Raw genomic sequence first — 12,636 nt, forward strand, 5'->3', positions numbered from 1 at the left:
TATGAATATGGCTATAGTAATTATTGAGCAACAGCGGGCACCTATGAAATAGCTGTATGAATGCAAACATTGAACATACAAAATAATTAGATTAACACCTATAAATTGATAGATTATTAAGCGTAATACTATTTAAATCGTTTACCTAATGGTAGAAACAAATCATTTGTCATATAGCATTGATCATATTAGTAGGTAGGTATAAATCACAATTTCATAATGAACAGTTTAACAGTGAATTATAAAAATGCTGAGTATTTTTTCAAGAATATATTTTTTGATTAGTTCAGTATTAAATTATGGTTATAATTGATACCTACCAACAATTTAAAAACTTAATCCACAATATACAATTAATTAATTACTTTTAGTCTGACAATATAGTATTTAAGACTGATAGGTATAAAATCAGAATTTACACATGAATACAAAATATGGCTGAAAATGGTTCTACTGCTTATCAAAATATGTAATGCCCCTATTATTTGTTCTAGTAAAAATGATAATGAAAGTAATTTCAATTTTTTAATAAAATTAAAATGTACAGTACACTATTTTTTTAAAAATTATTTAATACTTATAAAATATACTTATCAGTTTTTGAAAAACTATAATGAACAATATACTAACTACCAATTGACTAAGGCGGATAGTTAAGTAGGTAATTTTTTTAAAAATAACAAACAGGATTTATCACGAAGATATAATAATTTTACATTACCCTATATTTTGCTTATTTTAGGTAACATAAATTAAACCACATATAGTTAATTATAATAATACTGATTACAGCATAATTATTATAAAAGTATTACTCGTAGAATTAAATACAGACATTAGACAGGTACCTAACCTGCATTTACTTAATCATATTATAAATTATATGACTCAAATTGTATTTCATATTTAAAGTTCAATTACAATACCAATATTTATTTTGGAGATAGAAATATATATTCAATCTGGTACATTTTTTATTCTTTATAAATTATTTTAATGCAGATGTAAGTTGTTCGGATGGTTGGTTCATTAGAAATTGTTCAAAAGAAAAATATGTCATGCAACTAGTTGGCAACTTTCTAGAAATGTTGATGCGTGTATGATGAAACAAACTTGAATAACCTTCCGCGTTGTCACGATGAAACTTTTAAACGCATATTTGCTAGACACTAATAATCCATTAACATCCTCTTAGGCTTTGGATGAAGTCACGTGAATGATTTATTTTTAAGCTGCTTGGTATACCTACTATATTTAAAAACAGACATTTTAAATACTATTTTAGTCAATATGTACGTTGTCTCTTTGATTCTCTAGGAGAGAAATACCTGTTGGGTCTAAATACCTAATGAGATAAATCGAATTCTATTTAGGTACTAAATGTACTTACATAAGATACACAAATTAAACAAATATACCTATATAATATAATAATATACCTATATAGGTAGGTACCTTAATACGTACTACGTACAAATAAATATATATTCAAAACGGTAATAAAAAAAAGCTTAGCAGTATATTGTATTTGTATATTATAAATGAATTGTGTTGAAAATTCTTGAGAATATTTGTTTACTTGGAAATTCCGAGTAATTAATTAATTAGTTTTTATTGGTTTTTGTTGTGTTATTTAAGTGTCAAAATCGATTTCGCTATGAAACCTGGTAGAAACTAAAAATATAAATAATATCAATAAACTATGATTTTTTTCTTATTTATTAAAGTATAAAATGATTGTTGGTCGAATAAACCGATATTCTTCAACGTATTAGGCGATAGAATGAAATCCTTTGAGAATCTTTCATTGGTATATATTTTTACTAGCTTATGTACTGAATAGTTAACCATAGTTGTTGTATTGATCATTCTTTGAGTTCTATTTTCTGCAAAACTCAGCGAGATTGAATCAAAATATTTTGATATTTTTTACTTTTAAAAAGTATACCACAATTGGCACCATTTCATGAGGATTTTTGGTATATATAGTTATTGTAGTTGTTATCATTATCATTTTTATTGTGATAATAATTATTATTACTATGTTGAATAAGGTGCACCGAGCTTGATTCTAGCTTAGTTGGTTTATCTAGTTAATTTGATTAATTTGAAAACAACTAATAATTTTTTTTTCTTAGGATTCATAGAATTTATTTTTACTTTTTCGGAACTATTATAAAAAAAAATATTGAAATACCACGATAAGCTTAATAGCTTAAGTGTTTTCATAATATTTAAACTTGTTCTCTTTTGTTCTTAAATCTATTACTTAAGTTTCGTATGATTGTTGAATACGTGAGTAGAAACAATGAAGAGAAACGTCATGATCAGCTTCGAGTAAGCTAATGATGTGTACATCAGACAGGAGTAGATACAGCTGCAGCCACCTGCAGTTATGGTGGTAGAGACATACTAATTTAAACTTGAACATTATACATCATATAATTATATAACTAATTATTGGACATTATTATAACAGACAAGTTATTACAACAAATGAGATACAAACTTAACATTTCTTAATTTCTTAAATAATATAATAATTATTCCCTTAACACGTAATAGGTATATAATCTACTTTTTATTCACAATATCCATAGTTCACATTTTGAGTTTATAATATATAATTTAAAAACATATAATAATCGCCATTTGTATACGAACATATAAGATATACAAAATAATAAACTAGTATATAAAGTGATAAGTGGTAAGTGAGTTATAAAATTAAATATTTGTATAAACTACAAATGTATAATATCATATTATCTTCAAAAATCTACTGAGTATTTTTAAAATACAGTATTTAGACGTTTCAATGAAATTATTTTTGTTTAATATCCGAGTAGGTAAATATAAAAAGCGAGCATAACTTTAGATATTCAATAAATCATTTTGTAAGAGACTTTGATTTTTCATTTATAACAGTTTTAAATTTTTAATATAATTTAATATTACTGACAAATCTGAAATAGCTTTTTTTTTCACAGAAAATAACATATTTATAAGCGTAACATATAAAAGGCGTAGTCATTTATTGGTAGGCGTATACAGTTTAAACACTAAGCAAAATAATTTTTAAATACGGTTTATTGATCGATGTGTAATTAAAAAGGCTATGAGGATAAATCGTGATGAACATAAAATACAAAAAACCTTATCCCCAGTCACTCGTCTGCGGACATGTCGCCTCGGGTAGAACATATACACAAAAAACTCACATCCTATATTATGCACACGTGTCACAATACAAATCACATTTCCCGATGAAAACCGTATCGGAGCGATGGCAGCGTGTATCCGATACGGACCGTCGGCCGATGATTACGACAAAATAGTTATTACGAAGTGCGTAGGCGACGAGCTATTCAATAAACATATTGCGCATATGTATAATATAATGTGTTTTATGTATATAATATATGTGTATGTATATAGGAATATTGATATGTGATAAAATATATGCATACAAAATAAATATTATGTGGAACTTGCGACCTTGACGGTGGTATAAATCATATTATTATTATGCCATCTTTCTCTTGGTGTCATGTTTTTCAACTTCGACATTTGTTTTTACCAAAATCCAGCGTTTTAAAACGTTTTCATAGTTTTTTCTTACCCTCGGAAAAAATAAAAACGCCTTTAAGAATCACTTATAAATGTATCGAATATATGAACAATCGTAGAGAATTTCTGTTATCTAAACATCTAAAACTATTTTTTATGAATAATCAAATGTCCTGCAAATTATTTACCTTGAAGCCAACACAGTATAACTGGATGGGCTTGAGTTATCTTTTCGCTCTTTAACACTTCAATTGCTAATTTCATAAAAAAAAAAAAGAATGAGTATATTATTATTATATAACATTATGAAACCCCGGCTGGTTCGTACTGTTTTCCATCTTCTCTTGACCTTTGTTCTATTTGAAAAAATATATATATTTCCCTGTAATTTAGAGTTCTTTAGGTTGGTCTTTAACCTTTTTTTTCTTTTTTTATTCTCTCTTGCGCACACTGGAGACGAGCAGCTGTGCACAAACGACCACCCCTAGCACAAATACGACCATATCGTGTTTTTACACCCGGAAGAGGCGCCCGACGACAACGACGGCGTCTGCATGATATAGCATTTTATTATGCTTGTCTGTGCTCCTACATCCTGCACGTCTCCAAACTCGAGTGGACGTCACAAACACTACACGATAATATTATACAACGATATATCGCATAGTGTGTATACTGTTCGTACGCCAAGTTGTGTACGATTTACAATAATAACGCAACACGCGCGGATTACATTATATTTAATATTGTGATATTATTATACACAGTATACGTATAACATAGTACCCTACCGTAGTACACTATCCAGTATCCACAGTGTGTGTGTGTGTGTGTGTGTGTGTGTGTGTGTGTGTGTGTGTGTGTGTGTGTGTGTGTGTGTGTGTGTGTGTGTGTGTGTGTCATATAAGAATAGAACACGTAAGCACGACACATGTATTTTATAATATTATATTTTGCTGAATCGTTTGCATAATATTATTATTGTTAGGTACCCATACGGGGTTATTATTATAAAAATAAAAAGTCGTACACGTCCGTAGTTATATACACCTAATATGTACTGTAATGTAGGTATAACGTAGTGCCGTTTTCGCGTGTCGCGTTAACACGATATATTGTGTCCACGATAACAATATTTAATACCTATATAGTGGTAGTATTTCAAATTTTCGTAATCATATCATCAACAACCGTAACCAAGAAAATTCATTAAAAGGTTCACACTTTAATGCTTAAATTATTATGTACAACATCCGACATCTCCACAAACTGATCTTCATACTAATTATGATTTGAAATCGATGAATATATGATGAATCCATACTATTTTTAACGAAGTGACAAAATCTTTAGAAAATAATTTTAAAAATAAACATGTTATCGAAATCGAGTTTATTAATAAACGGCTAAGTTCTGTCTTTATACCATACGCTGAGAAATAAAAGAAAACTCGTTGCAAAAAAAGTTAAATTGAATGTTATATCTGTTATAGTGTGTTCAATAAATAACATAATATGTATTGGAAATTGACACAAGTAGAATTCTGGTCCAATAAACACTGCAATTTCTAAAACGAAACAAAGTCCCTCGAGGGTGTTAAAAGAAAATGATAAATTAATTTCCGAGCTTCCATTAAATCTGTTAATAATAAAATTGTTACTTTGCTTATATACGAGTATGAAAATAATAAACAAACAAAAAAAATATTTCATACATTTATATTAAAGTTTGCAATCAATATAGTTCGAGTAAAACATTAAACAATGGAAACAGCAGGACACTATAATTACCGAATCGTGTTTACTGAAAGCAACTCAGAATGCTCAATTAATCTAATAGTGATTACTGATTAGTCATTATAATTATATTAAGAAAAGCATACAATAATGCTACATAGTCAAATTTAATTACTCCAAATAAGTAAAATCATACAATCTGCATTGTATAATGTCCGTGTTTTACAGGAACAATATACGTAATTTTTTTGCCATCAATAAGTGTATGCATAATGATTCATCAAAAACGATTGTAATTTGTTTTAACAATTCAAAAGAAAACTTTTCAAACAAACTATCTTATACTATCTACCTAAATAAATTAAAATTACAAGTTATTCTTTTAAATATGTTTTTGATACAAAAAAAAACACCAATAATAATAACAATTTTATACTGATTGTTGTTCTATCAGAATAATTAAGATCTGTAATAGTATATAAATTATGATTATTATTATTAAATTTCTAGTCGAATAAATGCATTGTACGATATTTTTATTAACATTAAAATAAAGTAAGGTAAAATTTGTTTAAAGAATTATCAATTTATTTTATCCATAAAAAAGTCCCATTCCATTTTCACACGCTACAGAGTAAATATAAAACATTCACTATGGAAAACCGAAAGTGGTTGGAAGATGAAGCATGCAATACTTTTTAAAAAGTATTGACGCATAAGTATTAAACACATAATTTTTTATTAACAATCGTTTAAGGTTTAGAATTAGTGCTCCGTGAATTCGAAAAATGCATTTTGCCTTTTCGTTTTATTTAATGTTAATGCTAATGAATAAAAGAATATTTATTCAGTATTCGATATTTATACTCAAACATTTTTATAAAAGTAGAAAATAAATGTATTACGAATTATTTGTATACATTTTATTTAAAAATTATACCTTTTAAAATAAGTTGAAAGTCTTTGAAATATTGAATGTTAGCATTTGAAAGATGAAACCCACTTGTATATCATTATTTATTATACGCATTAATTGTTTTTCATTCTCAAAAACATAAATTGCTTATACTAATACTTGTTAAATCTAAGAACATCAAGTAATTACATATCTTTATTATCGGGAGCACTTTCCACAATCACCCTAGGGTCACATAACTATTATGATACTTATTGTACTCCAGCTTCCTAGTATAACTCTTCTGAATACGTGACCTGAATTTATATTCAATTTACGAGCACAATTCACTTTCAACCAATTTATTATCAGTTTATTGAACATTTTAAAACTGAAAGTATTTACCATGATATATAGATAATAATTAAAAATACTCATTATTAATATTCATAATTTCGCTTTTTTAATAGGAGTAGGTAGGTACTTAAAGACCTAATTTTAAATATATTTTACCAATTACCGTCAATATAAACAGCAAAACAATAAAATATAACAACAAAATTAGAAACCACATCACTAATAAAAATCATATGATGCATTATAATATTATATATATAATGAATATTGTTTTTAAAATAATATAAACTAATTAAAGTATATTTTTTCTTTTATGGATATTGTTGTTTTAACCAAGTAAAACAAGATATAATAATAAGAATATAAACGAAGATCGGAAAACACGTAAAAAATTACCACACAGTCATTTTAAACATCAGTATATGTATTTGAAATGTTTTTTTTTTAAATTTCAGTTACGAGCATATGTCACTAATAAAATTATTATTTTTTAAAATATGAAAATGTTTTGTCATGGCAACATTCAAAATTCAATAAAATATCAATAATTGGTTTTGAAAATATATTATGTATCTTTTTAACTCGATAGTTTTTTTACAATTAAAAAATACAAGTACCTACTGTGCCTTTTCTCGATACTTATATCGAGAAAATTGTTTCACATTACGCGGGGACTGTCACTCACTCACTATACATGATTCGATTGTTCAAATATAAAATATCTTTCGACTCGTTATTAAAATCCACGAAGCATGAAATGGGATAAAAACATGCTATTTTTACTGTAGACAATTTCTCATAGCATCGAGGGTCCACACTCCACAATGTCCGAGAAATGTCACAGCGTACGCTAGCTTTTAAGTTTTAATACACACTCTTTGATTATATGTTTTGCATAATTTATAGGTACCTTAAAAAAATAATTATACTATTCGAAAAATGCGGTTATTGTAAGTTCAATATTGTTGGCTAAATTTTTGAAAAAAAATGATTAAATTTTTAGTTTTTATTCCGTTGAAGAAAAATTAATATTGACTTGAATGTCATGCATTTTGTTGTTATGCATTAATAACACACTGGAAAATATATTTTTAAAAATCGCTTAAGCACCAAATGATTTATTTTATTTTTGTTCATATATTTTTTTTATTAATTAGAAGCTTACAGGCTTCCACTACAAAGGTTATTAGCCAACAATTTTTTTTTAATCAAAACAGATTTGATATTTATATAGATATACAGTTGAAAAAGAAAAGAAAAAAAAATTTACATATTTACAGTTTAGTTAGTAATTGTGTTTACAAGTTAGATTGATTGCATCAGAATTTGTTGATGAGATTGCATGAAGTGAACTTGATAATATTTAAAGTTTGTCCTTTCTCAAAGATGTTCTTGATGTGTTGCGAAAAATTGAGAGATGTGCTTACTGGCTTGTATGTGGGGCATTCTTGTAGTATTTTTTTGTCCATATTGTTACTGCTTGTTGTGGTTAAGTTTTATAATGAACTGATTACAATATCAAAATAATCTTTTTATATTCATATATTATAGAAGATCTTAACAAGAATCAAACTTTTTTATAAAACGTATTGAATGGAACTATGGGAGATTTTTAACTTTTAAAGTAAAATACAAAAATGATTTTATTATCACGCTATAAATGTCGTTTCTAATAAATTGCTAAATTCCTTATTACCGATGTATGGCATTTTTTTTTTTGGCCAGTCGCATTTTGTTACTGAACACGTTTTAATTATATTTTTAATAAATGCATTCCATATTTTTTTCGTTGATTGTATATTGAATTTGAATATGATGCCTTATATTTTACATATCTCGAAATTTTACTGGATTACAAACATATTTTTCAAATGTATAATACTTTTTTAACATTTGTTTTACATAATCATAATAAAGGGATTGTTTTGAATTTAAAACATATACTATATTAATATGTTAACCCGTCTTTTGTTGATTTAAATACATATTAGCGAGTTAAAGTCAAGTTCTCTGTAATTATACTACGGTTAACCTTTAATAGGATTAGATCGATGTTTCCATTATTTCAAAATAAAGCGTAACCATGGTTGATATTTTTTGCTCCGAAACAATGTGGTAATATTTTTAGGGAGCTTAAAATGTTATCGAAGTAATTATTAAACAACCATCTCCCCTCTATTCTTGCAAGCAGCGTATCCCCTCTACCATGAACATCAATATTATAATTCTAAAATGCTAAAATAGTTGCTTATCATAACTTTTAACTGATGCCGAATAATGAGCATGAAATATATAATACTATAAGATGGGATTTCATTTTAATTAAAAAAATTAATAAAAATATTTTCTCATTCTTAAAGTGGTATTTTTCCACAAACAAAATAAGGTAGAGAGTCATTATTTTTTCAACTAATTTTATTATTTTTTCATGGAAGTATACAAAATATGAATTAAGTTTATTGTACATTATATTATTATATTATAATTTATAGCTACCAATATAGCATACCAATATGTATTTAGATTATTATAGTATCTTGACAGTATATCACGCACAGGTTGGAACTCATGAGAAACTCAGTTTTCAAACCATCGTACAACTTCTAGTTGTTATACTTGGAAACAGCTAAATCACAAATATAAAATATATATACCTACTCGCAGTTTTAGGCAAATAACGCGTGGCAATAAAATATGTGATTTTAAAAACACTTAGTGGGTGGAACAACTATTTATCGCACATATTATTATCCTACCGATGAAATCGGTAAATTCAAAAGCGCAGTCACATAATATAAAATGGCAAATGGGGCTGAAAAGGATAGTCAGAAATGTGGCTGTGCAAATATATATATATATATATATATGCATAGGTAGCCCTCGAGGACACGAGGGGTACAACGGCTATATAATACCTGTAGTATTATATACATAGGTACTCTGGTTTCGCTCAGGGACCTCTCTCTCTCTCTCACTCTCTCTATCTCTCCCTCTCTGAGCGTGTCTCCCTCAGCCCCACTCGCACACTCGCGTCTGTATTCCGCATGTACGTATATACCATTGTGTTATATAATACACGTTATCGTATATTATACATGTATACATGGGTCTCAGACTATCAGAGTTTAATAATAATAATAATAATCATTATATACCTACGATCGTACCTATAATAGTAATTGGGACATCCGTGAGGAATACTATGGTGGCGGTGGCGGCCGCGGTCAGCGCGTGTATGCGCCATCTTGGGGTATCTGTCAAAGCTCGTGCACCGGATTTATCGCCACCGTTTCGTTGATATAATATTATATTATAATACCGATCCTGCCCACGTTGTGTGTACAATGCCTTATACGCCACACGTTGTTGACTCGAACGCTGCTGTTTTACCTACCAACGTGTCTAGCGACGGTGTCGTCTTCGTTTTAGGATATTAAATAGTACTCAAGCACCTATTTCCACGAAACCACGAGGAATCGCAAGTATTAGTGTACTCGTATTAAAAAGGTGTTATATATACTCAATGGCCATTTTCCACATGCCGTGGCAGTTTTCTGAACGGGATAACACGTAGATACCACAGGACAAAAATCGCATCTCTATTTCGCTTAGTTTTTATGTTCCAATCCGACAATAAACGATCCCCGGCAGACACATAAGTATAATATTTACTATGACATTTTCTACTACAAATCAAAACAATCAATAGAAATATTTAGTGGAAAAAAACCTAACAAGTCCAAAAATCACGATGACACTATCAATTTTTATAATTTTTATCAAGTTTTTTTTATTTTCGCTGTTTTGCACCAAAATACCCATTTTATTTCCACGAGTTTTATTTACGTTTTTCTGTTTTGGATTAATTGATATATGGACCGACTTTTCTAATCAAAAACTCAAAAAATGAATTATAATAGCACAAACTGTGCTTTATTTTTTTTTTTGTCTATATGTGACTTTTTAACAATGTTTTATGTTCTCGAATAATTTTTTGAATATCATTTTTTTTTAATATCCTAAAAGCCTAAATGGGGCAAAACTATTGTAGATTAATTTGATTTTCAAAACTGTATTCCTAAATTACAAAAAAATAAGCCCCTAACTTGTTGTGAATGTTCCATGTGCCATTGATGTTCTATTAGATCCTATTATATTAAAAATAATCATAATAATGACCTGTGTGTACTACAGCATACACATACAATATTCCAGTAGCAAGTAATTGAACTAAAATATAAAATTATATGAATAACATACATTTTGCAATTTGTAACAAGTTAACTGTTTATTGTATATGAACCACTTCAAATTCCCAATGTCAAAAAATGTATAACTCCCCGAGACTTTTATATACCAATAAAATATTTGGATAGTATTAATTGCCCTTACTGATAACTGTACAACTTCCAGTGATAATAGTTATATGATGAAAACTTCCTACATTGATCATTGATGATATAATAATTACTATTAATACACTGTTATGTGTTTAACTATAAACTCTGGAAAAATTAGTGTTAAATGTATAATTGCAGTGCTCTAAAGAATAATTTCAGATAAATTATTCACTGAAATATTGCACACTGAAATAAGTATATAAAATAGTTAGTATAATTATTTATAATAAGCACAAATGAAATTTCTTAAGCAGCATGTGAATAAAAATAGTAAATACCTACGTAAATAAAAATAAAATATTAAAACTATAAAAAAACATGTGAATTAGTAATCTATTATTTTTCTACGAATTCTACATGAACTTGGGATAATATGCCAGAGAACATCTAAATGTTATTGTAATATACATATTGTACAAGTATAAAATTCTCCGAAAATCTCAATATAATAAGCATGTAGAAGGATTTAATTTGAGGATTAAAAAAAAGGAAAATGAAGACTTGAAGTATCTGTTTATTACTTGCGTCGTATTAATATTCATATGATAAATAAACAGGAAAAAATTATGATCGAAGAGCTTACAGAAAAAAACAAATATGAAGCTATGAGTATTGAGTTATGATTGAATGGCATGCAACAGACACTGCCCTACCCTAATTTACGTATAGATTCATGAAATCACTAAAATCAAATGGTAACACCTCTAGATGTAATAACTATATGATCTATATTCTATGCAACCTTCGTACTCGTAAAGTGAGGAATTTATTTATAATGCTTTAATACTATGTGAATTTAGTTACAAAATTCTTTATCGGTTGATTTGCGTCATTGACATACCGCATTCTTGTACTCAATAATCAACGGTGAAAAGTAAACATTTTTAATTTTGAATAAATTTCGAGCAAAAAATAATTTTTTTATTACAAAAAGACCATTATCAAACTGTTTATGTGTATACTATCGAATGAATACAATATAATGTATACAATATAGGTGATGAAGCATTAAAATTACGCTTTAATGAAAGTAATTAATATGGAATAAAAAAGAACCACATGTAACGCGTTCTAATTACTACTATACCTACCTAATAAATATATATATATATATATAATATATTTTCAGCACACACCTTTTTTTGATTATGCTATTCTCACACATAAAAGGTAATATTAATTTTCATGAAAATTATTTTTTATTCATTTTAAATTAGTTAGAAATCAATTTTTATACTTTTTAATGCCTAATCATGATTAAAACTTGACCTAAACTTTGACAATTAAAAATTATTTTTGTAAAATCTATACAACAGCGTGATAATAATAACTTATAGAATCATTCAAATTGCATACCTAACTATATTACTAACTGTAACTGTTATAAATAATATTCTATTCAAATAAATATTTACTCAAAAAAGTTTTTATAAGTATTGTATACATTTTTACTCATTAAACAATAACATTTAAAACTTTTTTTTAAACAATCAAATGTACCTATAGTATAAACTGAAAAAAGTCAAATTACTTAAATTAAAATTACAGCTTATGACATTTATACTAAATAAATATATTTTGACTGTTGATAAACTAGCATGACTAAAAAAAATTAATATTACGTTTTGTAATTATAGTTGGTACCTTACCTTATTGTACTTGTCTTTCGACGTGCTAT

At 27.4% G+C, this 12,636-nt stretch overlaps 1 protein-coding gene across 3 annotated transcripts in view; it reads right to left on the reverse strand.

Moving 5' to 3' along the window:
- The window catches only part of LOC111026518 (5-hydroxytryptamine receptor 1-like), a 208,740-nt gene that overhangs the window by 187,898 nt on the left and 8,206 nt on the right, over positions 1-12,636 (reverse strand). The gene's annotated exons all lie outside the window — the stretch shown is intronic.

This window comes from Myzus persicae, unplaced genomic scaffold, assembly GCF_001856785.1.
Source record: "Myzus persicae strain clone G006 unplaced genomic scaffold, MPER_G0061.0, whole genome shotgun sequence".
Lineage (NCBI taxonomy): Eukaryota > Metazoa > Arthropoda > Insecta > Hemiptera > Aphididae > Myzus > Myzus persicae.